The sequence below is a fragment of the Anopheles funestus genome, unplaced genomic scaffold, assembly GCF_943734845.2.
Source record: "Anopheles funestus unplaced genomic scaffold, idAnoFuneDA-416_04 scaffold_10_ctg1, whole genome shotgun sequence".
Lineage (NCBI taxonomy): Eukaryota > Metazoa > Arthropoda > Insecta > Diptera > Culicidae > Anopheles > Anopheles funestus.
The window spans coordinates 299,320-314,344 of NW_026045351.1; the positions used below are offsets into that span (position 1 = coordinate 299,320).

Genomic DNA, 15,025 nt, shown 5'->3' on the forward strand with positions numbered 1-15,025 from the left:
GACACATTAGCCAAGACACCTTATCCAAGACACCTTAGCCAAGACACTTTAGCCAAGACACAATAGCCAAGACACATTAGCCAAGACACCTTAGCCAAGACACCTTAGCCAAGACACATTAGCCAAGACACATTAGCCACGACACCTTAGCCAAGACACATTAGCCAAGACACATTAGCCAAGACACCTTAGCCATGACACCTTAGCCAAGACACCTTAGCCAAGACACCTTAGCCAAGACACCTTAGCCAAGACACCTTAGCCAAGACACATTAGCCAAGACACATTAGCCAAGACACCTTAGCCAAGACACCTTAGCCATGACACCTTAGCCAAGACACCTTAGCCAAGACACCTTAGCCAAGACAGCTTAGCCAAGACACATTAGCCAAGACACCTTAGCCAAGACACATTAGCCAAGACACATTAGCCACGACACCTTAGCCAAGACACATTAGCCAAGACACATTAGCCAAGACACCTTAGCCAAGACACATTAGCCAAGACACCTAAGCCAAGACACCTTAGCCAAGACACATTAGCCAAGACACATTAGCCAAGACACATTAGCCAAGACACATTAGCCAAGACACATTAGCCAAGACACATTAGCCAAGACACCTTAGCCAAGACACCTTAGCCAAGACACATTAGCCAAGACACATTAGCCGAGACATTTTAGCCAAGACACATTAGCCAAGACACATTAGCTAAGACACATTAGCCAAGACACATTAGCTAAGACACCTTAGCCAAGACACCTTAGCCAAGACACCTTAGCCAAGACATCTTAGCCAAGACACCTTAGCCAAGACACATTAGCCAAGACACCTTAGCCAAGAAACTTTAGCCAAGACACATTAGCCAAGACACCTTATCCAAGACATCTTAGCCAAGACACTTTAGCCAAGACAAAATAGCCAAGACACATTAGCCAAGACACCTTAGCCAAGACACCTTAGCCAAGACACCTTAGCCAAGACACCTTAGCCAAGACACATTAGCCAAGACACCTTAGCCAAGACACCTTAGCCAAGACACATTAGCCAAGACACCTTAGCCAAGACACATTAGCCAAGACACCTTAGCCAAGACACATTAGCCAAGACACATTAGCCAAGACACCTTAGCCAAGACACCTTAGCCAAGACACATTAGCCAAGACACCTTAGCCAAGACACATTAGCCAAGACACCTTAGCCAAGACACAATAGACAAGTCACATTAGCCAAGACACCTTAGCCAAGACACCTTAGCCAAGACACCTTAGCCAAGACACATTAGCCAAGACACCTTAGCCAAGACACATTAGCCAAGACACCTTAGCCAAGACACATTAGCCAAGACACATTAGCCAAGACACATTAGCCAAGACACATTAGCCAAGACACCTTAGCCAAGACACATTAGTCAAGACACATTAGCCAAGACACATTAGCCAAGACACCTTAGCCAAGACACCTTAGCCAAGACACATTTGCCAAGACACCTTAGCCAAGACACCTTAGCCAAGACACAATAGCCAAGACACATTAGCCAAGACACATTAGCCAAGACACCTTAGCCAAGACACATTAGCCAAGACACCTTAGCCAAGACACCTTAGCCAAGACACTTTAGCCAAGACACATTAGCCAAGACACCTTAGCCAAGACACCTTAGCCAAGACACATTAGCCAAGACACCTTAGCCAAGACACCTTAGCCAAGACACATTAGCCAAGACACCTTAGCCAAGACACCTTAGCCAAGACACCTTAGCCAAGACACCTTAGCCAAGACACATTAGCCAAGACACCTTAGCCAAGACACCTTAGCCAAGACACATTAGCAAAGACACCTTAGCCAAGACACATTAGCCAAGACACCTTAGCCAAGACACCTTAGCCAAGACACATTAGCCAAGACACATTAGCCAAGACACATTAGCCAAGACACATTAGCCAAGACACCTTAGCCAAGACACATTAGACAAGACACATTAGCCAAGACACATTTGCCAAGACACCTTAGCCAAGACACATTAGCCAAGACACATTAGCCAAGACACCTTAGCCAAGACACCTTAGCCAAGACACAATAGCCAAGACACCTTAGCCAAGACACATTAGCCAAGACACCTTAGCCAAGACACATTAGCCAAGACACCTTAGCCAAGACACCTTAGCCAAGACACCTTAGCCAAGACACCTTAGCCAAGACACATTAGCCAAGACACCTTAGCCAAGACACATTAGCCAAGACACCTTAGCCAAGACACCTTAGCCAAGACACCTTAGCCAAGACACATTAGCCAAGACACCTTAGCCAAGACACCTTAGCCAAGACACATTAGCCAAGACACCTTAGCCAAGACACATTAGCCAAGACACCTTAGCCAAGACACCTTAGCCAAGACACCTTAGCCAAGACACCTTAGCCAAGACACATTAGCCAAGACACCTTAGCCAAGACACATTAGCCAAGACACCTTAGCCAAGACACATTAGCCAAGACACCTTAGCCAAGACACATTAGCCAAGACACATTAGCCAAGACACATTAGCCAAGACACATTAGCCAAGACACATTAGCCAAGACACTTTAGCCAAGACACATTAGCCAAGACACCTTAGCCAAGACACATTAGCCAAGACACCTTAGCCAAGACACATTAGCCAAGACACATTAGCCAAGACACATTAGCCAAGACACCTTAGCCAAGACACAATAGACAAGACACATTAGCCAAGACACCTTAGCCAAGACACATTAGCCAAGACACATTAGCCAAGACACATTAGCCAAGACACCTAAGCCAAGACACATTAGCCAAGACACCTTAGCCAAGACACATTAGTCAAGACACATTAGCCAAGACACATTAGCCAAGACACCTTAGCCAAGACACCTTAGCCAAGACACCTTAGCCAAGACACATTAGCCAAGACACCTTAGCCAAGACACATTAGCCAAGACACATTAGCCAAGACACATTAGCCAAGACACCTTAGCCAAGACACATTAGCCAAGACACCTTAGCCAAGACACATTAGCCAAGACACATTAGCCAAGACACATTAGCCAAGACACCTTAGCCAAGACACATTAGCCAAGACACCTTAGCCAAGACACATTAGCCAAGACACCTTAGCCGAGACACATTAGCCGAGACACATTAGCCAAGACACATTAGCCAAGACACCTTAGCCAAGACACATTAGCCAAGACACATTAGCCGAGACACATTAGCCAAGACACCTTAGCCAAGACACATTAGCCAAGACACCTTAGCCAAGACACCTTAACCAAGACACCTAAGCCAAGACACATTAGCCAAGACACATTAGCCACGACACATTAGCCAAGACACCTTAGCCAAGACACCTTAGCCAAGACACCTTAGCCAAGACACATTAGCCAAGACACCTAAGCCAAGACACTTTAGCCAAGACACCTTAGCCGAGACACATTAGCCAAGACACCTTAGCCAAGACACATTAGCCAAGACACCTTAGCCAAGACACCTTAGCCAAGACACCTAAGCCAAGACACCTTAGCCAAGACACATTAGCCGAGACACATTAGCCAAGACACATTAGCCAAGACACCTTAGCCAAGACACATTAGCCAAGACACCTTAGCCAAGACACATTAGCCGAGACACATTAGCCAAGACACCTAAGCCAAGACACATTAGCCAAGACACCTTAGCCAAGACACATTAGCCAAGACACCTTAGCCAAGACACCTTAGCCAAGACACTTTAGCCGAGACACATTAGCCAAGACACCTAAGCCAAGACACATTAGCCAAGACACCTTAGCCAAGACACCTTAACCAAGACACCTAAGCCAAAACACATTAGCCAAGACACATTAGCCACGACACATTAGCCAAAACACCTTAGCCAAGACACCTTAGCCAAGACACCTTAGCCAAGACACATTAGCCAAGACACCTAAGCCAAGACACTTTAGCCAAGACACTTTAGCCGAGACACATTAGCCAAGACACCTTAGCCAAGACATCTTAGCCAAGACACCTTAGCCAAGACACATTAGCCAAGACACCTTAGCCAAGAAACTTTAGCCAAGACACATTAGCCAAGACACCTTATCCAAGACACCTTAGCCAAGACACATTAGCCAAGACACAATAGCCAAGACACATTAGCCAAGACACCTTAGCCAAGACACCTTAGCCAAGACACATTAGCCAAGACACATTAGCCAAGACACATTAGCCAAGACACCTTAGCCAAGACACCTTAGCCAAGACACATTTGCCAAGACACCTTAGCCAAGACACATTAGCCAAGACACATTAGCCAAGACACCTTAGCCAAGACACCTTAGCCAAGACACATTAGCCAAGACACATTAGCCAAGACACCTTAGCCAAGACACATTAGCCAAGACACCTTAGCCAAGACACCTTAGCCAAGACACATTAGCCAAGACACCTTAGCCAAGACACCTTAGCCAAGACACCTTAGCCAAGACACATTAGCCAAGACACCTTAGCCAAGACACCTTAGCCAAGACACATTAGCCGAGACACATTAGCCAAGACACCTTAGCCAAGACACCTTAGCCAAGACACATTAGCCGAGACACATTAGTCAAGACACCTTAGCCAAGACACCTTAGCCAAGACACCTTAGCCAAGACACCTTAGCCAAGACACCTTAGCCAAGACACCTTAGCCAAGACACCTTAGCCAAGACACCTTAGCCAAGACACTTTAGCCGAGACACATTAGCCAAGACACCTAAGCCAAGACACATTAGCCAAGACACCTTAGCCAAGACACATTAGCCAAGACACTAAAGCCAAGACACATTAGCCAAGACACATTAGCCGAGACACATTAGCCAAGACACCTAAGCCAAGACACATTAGCCAAGACACCTTAGCCAAGACACCTTAGCCAAGACACCTTAGCCAAGACACCTTAGCCAAGACACCTTAGCCAAGACACCTTAGCCAAGACACCTTAGCCAAGACACTTTAGCCGAGACACATTAGCCAAGACACCTAAACCAAGACACATTAGCCAAGACACCTTAGCCAAGACACCTTAGCCAAGACACATTAGCCGAGACACATTAGCCAAGACACATTAGCCAAGACACCTTAGCCAAGACACCTTAGCCGAGACACATTAGCCAAGACACCTTAGCCAAGACACTTTAGCCAAGACACCTTAGCCAAGACACCTTAGCCAAGACACTTTAGCCAAGACACATTAGCCGAGACACATTAGCCAAGACACCTTAGCCAAGACACCTTAGCCAAGACACCTTAGCCAAGACACATTAGCCAAGACACCTTAGCCAAGACACCTTAGCCAAGACACATTAGCCAAGACACCTTAGCCAAGACACCTTAGCCAAGACACCTTAGCCAAGACACCTTAGCCAAGACACCTTAGCCAAGACACCTTAGCCAAGACACCTTAGCCAAGACACTTTAGCCAAGACACTTTAGCCGAGACACATTAGCCAAGACACATTAGCCAAGACACCTTAGCCAAGACACCTTAGCCAAGACACCTTAGCCAAGACACATTAGCCAAGACACATAAGCCGAGACACATTAGCCAAGACACATTAGCCAAGACACCTTAGCCAAGACACATTAGCCGAGACACATTAGCCAAGACACATTAGCCAAGACACCTTAGCCAAGACACCTTAGCCAAGACACCTTAGCCAAGACACATTAGCCAAGACACCTTAGCCAAGACACCTTAGCCAAGACACATTAGCCGAGACACATTAGCCAAGACACCTAAGCCAACACACATTAGCCAAGACACCTTAGCCAAGACACATTAGCCAAGACACCTTAGCCAAGACACCTTAGCCAAGACACATTAGCCAAGACACCTTAGCCAAGACACCTTAGCCAAGACACATTAGCCGAGACACATTAGCCAAGACACCTTAGCCAAGACACCTTAGCCAAGACACCTTAGCCAAGACACATTAGCCAAGACACCTTAGCCAAGACACCTTAGCCAAGACACATTAGCCAAGAGACCTTAGCCAAGACACCTTAGCCAAGACACATTAGCCAAGACACCTTAGCCAAGACACCTTAGCCAAGACACATTAGCCGAGACACATTAGCCAAGACACCTTAGCCAAGACACCTTAGCCAAGACACATTAGCCGAGACACATTAGCCAAGACACCTTAGCCAAGACACTTTAGCCGAGACACATTAGCCAAGACACCTAAGCCAAGACACATTAGCCAAGACACCTTAGCCAAGACACCTTAGCCAAGACACCTAAGCCAAGACACATTAGCCAAGACACATTAGCCACGACACATTAGCCAAGACACCTAAGCCAAGACACATTAGCCAAGACACCTTAGCCAAGACACATTAGCCAAGACACCTTAGCCAAGACACCTTAGCCAAGAACCATTAGCCGAGACACATTAGCCAAGACACCTTAGCCAAGACACCTTAGCCAAGACACATTAGCCGAGACACATTAGCCAAGACACCTTAGCCAAGACACCTTAGCCAAGACACCTTAGCCAAGACACCTTAGCCAAGACACCTTAGCCAAGACACCTTAGCCAAGACACTTTAGCCGAGACACATTAGCCAAGACACATTAGCCAAGACACCTTAGCCAAGACACCTTAGCCGAGACACATTAGCCAAGACACCTTAGCCAAGACACTTTAGCCAAGACACCTTAGCCAAGACACCTTAGCCAAGACACTTTAGCCAAGACACATTAGCCGAGACACATTAGCCAAGACACCTTAGCCAAGACACCTTAGCCAAGACACCTTAGCCAAGACACATTAGCCAAGACACCTTAGCCAAGACACCTTAGCCAAGACACATTAGCCAAGACACCTTAGCCAAGACACCTTAGCCAAGACACCTTAGCCAAGACACTTTAGCCGAGACACATTAGCCAAGACACCTTAGCCAAGACACATTAGCCAAGACACATTAGCCAAGACACCTTAGCCAAGACACCTTAGCCAAGACACCTTAGCCAAGACACATTAGCCAAGACACCTTAGCCAAGACACCTTAGCCAAGACACATTAGCCGAGACACATTAGCCAAGACACATTAGCCAAGACACCTTAGCCAAGACACCTTAGCCGAGACACATTAGCCAAGACACCTTAGCCAAGACACTTTAGCCAAGACACCTTAGCCAAGACACCTTAGCCAAGACACTTTAGCCAAGACACATTAGCCGAGACACATTAGCCAAGACACCTTAGCCAAGACACCTTAGCCAAGACACCTTAGCCAAGACACATTAGCCAAGACACCTTAGCCAAGACACCTTAGCCAAGACACATTAGCCAAGACACCTTAGCCAAGACACCTTAGCCAAGACACCTTAGCCAAGACACCTTAGCCAAGACACCTTAGCCAAGACACCTTAGCCAAGACACCTTAGCCAAGACACCTTAGCCAAGACACTTTAGCCAAGACACTTTAGCCGAGACACATTAGCCAAGACACCTTAGCCAAGACACATTAGCCAAGACACCTTAGCCAAGACACCTTAGCCAAGACACATTAGCCAAGACACATTAGCCAAGACACCTTAGCCAAGACACCTTAGCCAAGACACCTTAGCCAAGACACCTCAGCCAAGACACTTTAGCCGAGACACATTAGCCAAGACACATTAGCCAAGACACCTTAGCCAAGACACCTTAGCCGAGACACATTAGCCAAGACACCTTAGCCAAGACACTTTAGCCAAGACACCTTAGCCAAGACACCTTAGCCAAGACACTTTAGCCAAGACACATTAGCCGAGACACATTAGCCAAGACACCTTAGCCAAGACACCTTAGCCAAGACACCTTAGCCAAGACACATTAGCCAAGACACCTTAGCCAAGACACCTTAGCCAAGACACATTAGCCAAGACACCTTAGCCAAGACACCTTAGCCAAGACACCTTAGCCAAGACACTTTAGCCGAGACACATTAGCCAAGACACCTTAGCCAAGACACATTAGCCGAGACACATTAGCCAAGACACCTTAGCCAAGACACCTTAGCCAAGACACCTTAGCCAAGACACATTAGCCAAGACACCTTAGCCAAGACACCTTAGCCAAGACACATTAGCCGAGACACATTAGCCAAGACACATTAGCCAAGACACCTTAGCCAAGACACCTTAGCCGAGACACATTAGCCAAGACACCTTAGCCAAGACACTTTAGCCAAGACACCTTAGCCAAGACACCTTAGCCAAGACACTTTAGCCAAGACACATTAGCCGAGACACATTAGCCAAGACACCTTAGCCAAGACACCTTAGCCAAGACACCTTAGCCAAGACACATTAGCCAAGACACCTTAGCCAAGACACCTTAGCCAAGACACATTAGCCAAGACACCTTAGCCAAGACACCTTAGCCAAGACACCTTAGCCAAGACACCTTAGCCAAGACACCTTAGCCAAGACACCTTAGCCAAGACACCTTAGCCAAGACACCTTAGCCAAGACACTTTAGCCAAGACACTTTAGCCGAGACACATTAGCCAAGACACCTTAGCCAAGACACATTAGCCAAGACACCTTAGCCAAGACACCTTAGCCAAGACACCTAAGCCAAGACACCTTAGCCAAGACACATTAGCCGAGACACATTAGCCAAGACACATTAGCCAAGACACCTTAGCCAAGACACCTTAGCCAAGACACTTTAGCCGAGACACATTAGCCAAGACACCTAAGCCAAGACACATTAGCCAAGACACCTTAGCCAAGACACCTTAGCCAAGACACATTTGCCGAGACACATTAGCCAAGACACATTAGCCAAGACACCTTAGCCAAGACACCTTAGCCGAGACACATTAGCCAAGACACCTTAGCCAAGACACATTAGCCAAGACACCTTAGCCAAGACACCTTAGCCAAGACACCTAAGCCAAGACACCTTAGCCAAGACACATTAGCCGAGACACATTAGCCGAGACACATTAGCCAAGACACCTTAGCCAAGACACCTTAGCCAAGACACATTAGCCGAGACACATTAGCCAAGACACCTTAGCCAAGACACATTAGCCAAGACACCTTAGCCAAGACACCTTAGCCAAGACACATTAGCCGAGACGCATTAGCCAAGACACCTTAGCCAAGACACCTTAGCCAAGACACCTTAGCCAAGACACCTTAGCCAAGACACCTTAGCCAAGACACCTTAGCCAAGACACATTAGCCGAGACACATTATCCAAGACACCTAAGCCAAGACACATTAGCCAAGACACCTTAGCCAAGACACATTAGCCAAGACACCTTAGCCAAGACACCTTAGCCAAGACACATTAGCCGAGACACATTAGCCAAGACACATTAGCCACGACACATTAGCCAAGACACCTTAGCCAAGACACCTTAGCCAAGACACCTTAGCCAAGACACATTAGCCAAGACACCTTAGCCAAGACACCTTAGCCAAGACACTTTAGCCGAGACACATTAGCCAAGACACCTAAGCCAAGACACATTAGCCAAGACACCTTAGCCAAGACACCTTAGCCAAGACACCTAAGCCAAGACACATTAGCCAAGACACATTAGCCACGACACATTAGCCAAGACACATTAGCCAAGACACCTTAGCCAAGACACATTAGCCAAGACACCTTAGCCAAGACACTTTAGCCGAGACACATTAGCCAAGACACCTAAGCCAAGACACATTAGCCAAGACACCTAAGCCAAGACACATTAGCCAAGACACCTTAGCCAAGACACCTAAGCCAAGACACATTAGCCGAGACACATTAGCCAAGACACCTTAGCCAAGACACCTTAGCCAAGACACATTAGCCGAGAGACATTAGCCAAGACACCTTAGCCAAGACACCTTAGCCGAGACACATTAGCCAAGACACCTAAGCCAAGACACATTAGCCGAGACACATTAGCCAAGACACATTAGCCAAGACACCTTAGCCAAGACACCTTAGCCAAGACACTTTCGCCGAGACACATTAGCCAAGACACCTAAGCCAAGACACATTAGCCAAGACACCTTAGCCAAGACACCTTAGCCAAGACACATTAGCCGAGACACATTAGCCAAGACACCTTAGCCAAGACACCTTAGCCAAGACACTTTAGCCGAGACACATTAGCCAAGACACCTTAGCCAAGACACATTAGCCAAGACACCTTAGCCAAGACACTTTAGCCAAGACACATTAGCCAAGACACATAAGCCGAGACACATTAGCCAAGACACATTAGCCAAGACACCTTAGCCAAGACACATTAGCCGAGACACATTAGCCAAGACACCTTAGCCAAGACACCTTAGCCAAGACACCTTAGCCAAGACACCTTAGCCAAGACACCTTAGCCAAGACACCTTAGCCAAGACACTTTAGCCAAGACACTTTAGCCGAGACACATTAGCCAAGACACCTTAGCCAAGACACCTTAGCCAAGACACCTTAGCCAAGACACATTAGCCAAGACACCTTAGCCAAGACACCTTAGCCAAGACACCTTAGCCAAGACACCTTAGCCAAGACACCTTAGCCAAAACACATTAGCCAAGACACCTTAGCTAAGACACCTTAGCCAAGACACATTAGCCGAGACACCTTAGCCAAGACACCTAAGCCAAGACACATTAGCCAAGACACCTTAGCCAAGACACATTAGCCAAGACACCTTAGCCAAGACACCTTAGCCAAGACACTTTAGCCGAGACACATAAGCCAAGACACCTAAGCCAAGACACATTAGCCAAGACACCTTAGCCAAGACACCTTAGCCAAGACACCTAAGCCAAGACACCTTAGCCAAGACACCTAAGCCAAGACACCTAAGCCAAGACACATTAGCCAAGACACCTAAGCCAAGACACATTAGCCAAGACACCTTAGCCAAGACACCTTAGCCAAGACACCTTAGCCAAGACACCTTAGCCAAGACACCTTAGCCAAGACACCTTAGCCAAGACACTTTAGCCGAGACACATTAGCCAAGACACCTAAGCCAAGACACATTAGCTAAGACACCTTAGCCAAGACACCTTAGCCAAGACACATTAGCCGAGACACATTAGCCAAGACACATTAGCCAAGACACCTTAGCCAAGACACCTTAGCCAAGACACCTTAGCCAAGACACCTAAGCCAAGACACATTAGCCAAGACACCTTAGCCAAGACACCTAAGCCAAGACACATTAGCCGAGACACATTAGCCAAGACACCTAAGCCAAGACACATTAGCCAAGACACCTTAGCCAAGACACATTAGCCAAGACACCTTAGCCAAGACACCTTAGCCAAGACACTTTAGCCGAGACACATTAGCCAAGACACCTAAGCCAAGACACATTAGCCAAGACACCTTAGCCAAGACACCTTAGCCAAGACACCTAAGCCAAGACACCTTAGCCAAGACACCTAAGCCAAGACACCTAAGCCAAGACACATTAGCCAAGACACCTAAGCCAAGACACATTAGCCAAGACACCTTAGCCAAGACACCTTAGCCAAGACACCTTAGCCAAGACACTTTAGCCGAGACACATTATCCAAGACACCTAAGCCAAGACACATTAGCCAAGACACCTTAGCCAAGACACCTTAGCCAAGACACCTAAGCCAAGACACCTTAGCCAAGACACCTAAGCCAAGACACCTAAGCCAAGACACATTAGCCAAGACACCTAAGCCAAGACACATTAGCCAAGACACCTTAGCCAAGACACCTTAGCCAAGACACCTTAGCCAAGACACCTTAGCCAAGACACCTTAGCCAAGACACTTTAGCCGAGACACATTAGCCAAGACACCTAAGCCAAGACACATTAGCCAAGACACCTTAGCCAAGACACCTTAGCCAAGACACATTAGCCGAGACACATTAGCCAAGACACATTAGCCAAGACACCTTAGCCAAGACACCTTAGCCAAGACACCTTAGCCAAGACACATTAGCCAAGACACCTTAGCCAAGACACCTTAGCCAAGACACATTAGCCGAGACACATTAGCCAAGACACCTAAGCCAAGACACATTAGCCAAGACACCTTAGCCAAGACACATTAGCCAAGACACCTTAGCCAAGACACCTTAGCCAAGACACATTAGCCAAGACACCTTAGCCAAGACACCTTAGCCAAGACACATTAGCCGAGACACATTAGCCAAGACACCTTAGCCAAGACACCTTAGCCAAGACACCTTAGCCAAGACACATTAGCCAAGACACCTTAGCCAAGACACCTTAGCCAAGACACATTAGCCAAGACACCTTAGCCAAGACACATTAGCCAAGACACCTTAGCCAAGACACATTAGCCGAGACACATTAGCCAAGACACCTTAGCCAAGACACCTTAGCCAAGACACATTAGCCGAGACACATTAGCCAAGACACCTTAGCCAAGACACCTTAGCCAAGACACATTAGCCGAGACACATTAGCCAAGACACCTTAGCCAAGACACCTTAGCCAAGACACCTTAGCCAAGACACATTAGCCAAGACACCTTAGCCAAGACACATTAGCCAAGACACCTTAGCCAAGACACCTTAGCCAAGACACATTAGCCAAGACACCTTAGCCAAGACACATTAGCCGAGACACATTAGCCAAGACACCTTAGCCAAGACACCTTAGCCAAGACACATTAGCCGAGACACATTAGCCAAGACACCTTAGCCAAGACACCTTAGCCAAGACACCTTAGCCAAGACACCTTAGCCAAGACACCTTAGCCAAGACACCTTAGCCAAGACACTTTAGCCGAGACACATTAGCCAAGACACCTAAGCCAAGACACATTAGCCAAGACACCTAAGCCAAGACACATTAGCCAAGACACATTAGCCACGACACATTAGCCAAGACACCTTAGCCAAGACACCTTAGCCAAGACACCTTAGCCAAGACACATTAGCCAAGACACCTTAGCCAAGACACATTAGCCGAGACACATTAGCCAAGACACCTTAGCCAAGACACCTTAGCCAAGACACCTTAGCCAAGACACCTTAGCCAAGACACCTTAGCCAAGACACTTTAGCCGAGACACATTAGCCAAGACACCTTAGCCAAGACACATTAGCCAAGACACCTTAGCCAAGACACCTTAGCCAAGACACATTAGCCGAGACACATTAGCCAAGACACATTAGCCAAGACACCTTAGCCAAGACACCTTAGCCGAGACACATTAGCCAAGACACCTTAGCCAAGACACTTTAGCCAAGACACCTTAGCCAAGACACCTTAGCCAAGACACCTAAGCCAAGACACATTAGCCGAGACACATTAGCCAAGACACCTTAGCCAAGACACCTTAGCCAAGACACCTAAGCCAAGACACCTTAGCCAAGACACCTTAGCCAAGACACATTAGCCGAGACACATTAGCCAAGACACCTAAGCCAAGACACATTAGCCAAGACACCTTAGCCAAGACACATTAGCCAAGACACCTTAGCCAAGACACCTTAGCCAAGACACTTTAGCCGAGACACATTAGCCAAGACACCTAAGCCAAGACATATTAGCCAAGACACCTTAGCCAAGACACCTTAGCCAAGACACCTAAGCCAAGACACCTTAGCCAAGACACCTTAGCCAAGACACCTAAGCCAAGACACTTTAGCCGAGACACATTAGCCAAGACACCTTAGCCAAGACACCTTAGAAAAGACACATTAGCCGAGACACATTAGCCAAGACACCTTAGCCAAGACACCTTAGCCAAGACACCTTAGCCAAAACACCTTAGCCAAGACACCTTAGCCAAGACACCTTAGCCAAGACACCTTAGCCAAGACACCTTAGCCAAGACACTTTAGCCGAGACACATTAGCCAAGACACCTAAGCCAAGACACATTAGCCAAGACACCTTAGCCAAGACACCTTAGCCAAGACACATTAGCCGAGACACATTAGCCAAGACACCTTAGCCAAGACACCTTAGCCAAGACACTTTAGCCGAGACACATTAGCCAAGACACCTAAGCCAAGACACATTAGCCAAGACACCTTAGCCAAGACACCTTAGCCAAGACACATTAGCCGAGACACATTAGCCAAGACACCTTAGCCAAGACACCTTAGCCAAGACACTTTAGCCGAGACACATTAGCCAAGACACCTTAGCCAAGACACATTAGCCAAGACACCTTAGCCAAGACACTTTAGCCAAGACACATTAGCCAAGACACATAAGCCGAGACACATTAGCCAAGACACATTAGCCAAGACACCTTAGCCAAGACACTTTAGCCGAGACACATTAGCCAAGACACCTTAGCCAAGACACATTAGCCAAGACACCTTAGCCAAGACACTTTAGCCAAGACACATTAGCCAAGACACATAAGCCGAAACACATTAGCCAAGACACATTAGCCAAGACACCTTAGCCAAGACACATTAGCCGAGACACATTAGCCAAGACACCTTAGCCAAGACACCTTAGCCAAGACACATTAGCCAAGACACCTTAGCCAAGACACCTTAGCCAAGACACCTAAGCCAAGACACCTTAGCCAAGACACCTAAGCCAAGACACCTAAGCCAAGACACTTTAGCCGAGACACATTAGCCAAGACACCTTAGCCAAGACACCTTAGCCAAGACACATTAGCCGAGACACATTAGCCAAGACACCTTAGCCAAGACACCTTAGCCAAGACACCTTAGCCAAAACACCTTAGCCAAGACACCTTAGCCAAGACACCTTAGCCAAGACACCTTAGCCAAGACACTTTAGCCGAGACACATTAGCCAAGACACCTAAGCCAAGACACATTAGCCAAGACACCTTAGCCAAGACACCTTAGCCAAGACACATTAGCCGAGACACATTAGCCAAGACACCTTAGCCAAGACACCTTAGCCAAGACACTTTAGCCGAGACACATTAGCCAAGACACCTTAGCCAAGACACATTAGCCAAGACACCTTAGCCAAGACACTTTAGCCAAGACACATTAGCCAAGACACATAAGCCGAGACACATTAGCCAAGAC

General features: G+C 47.3%; 1 long non-coding RNA gene across 1 annotated transcript in view; it reads right to left on the minus strand.

The window, feature by feature from the left end:
- LOC125774470 (uncharacterized) overlaps positions 1-14,743 on the minus strand; it is a 64,470-nt gene extending 49,727 nt beyond the window's left edge. Inside the window, exons 1-6 of the long non-coding RNA XR_007420935.1 lie at positions 14,412-14,743; positions 9,694-10,267; positions 9,582-9,623; positions 8,546-9,245; positions 3,884-3,995; positions 2,064-3,351 (exon numbers count right to left, since the gene is read on the minus strand). This is a non-coding gene — a long non-coding RNA (uncharacterized LOC125774470). The remainder of the gene's footprint in view (positions 1-2,063; positions 3,352-3,883; positions 3,996-8,545; positions 9,246-9,581; positions 9,624-9,693; positions 10,268-14,411) is intronic.
- Between the last annotated feature and the right edge of the window lie 282 nt (positions 14,744-15,025).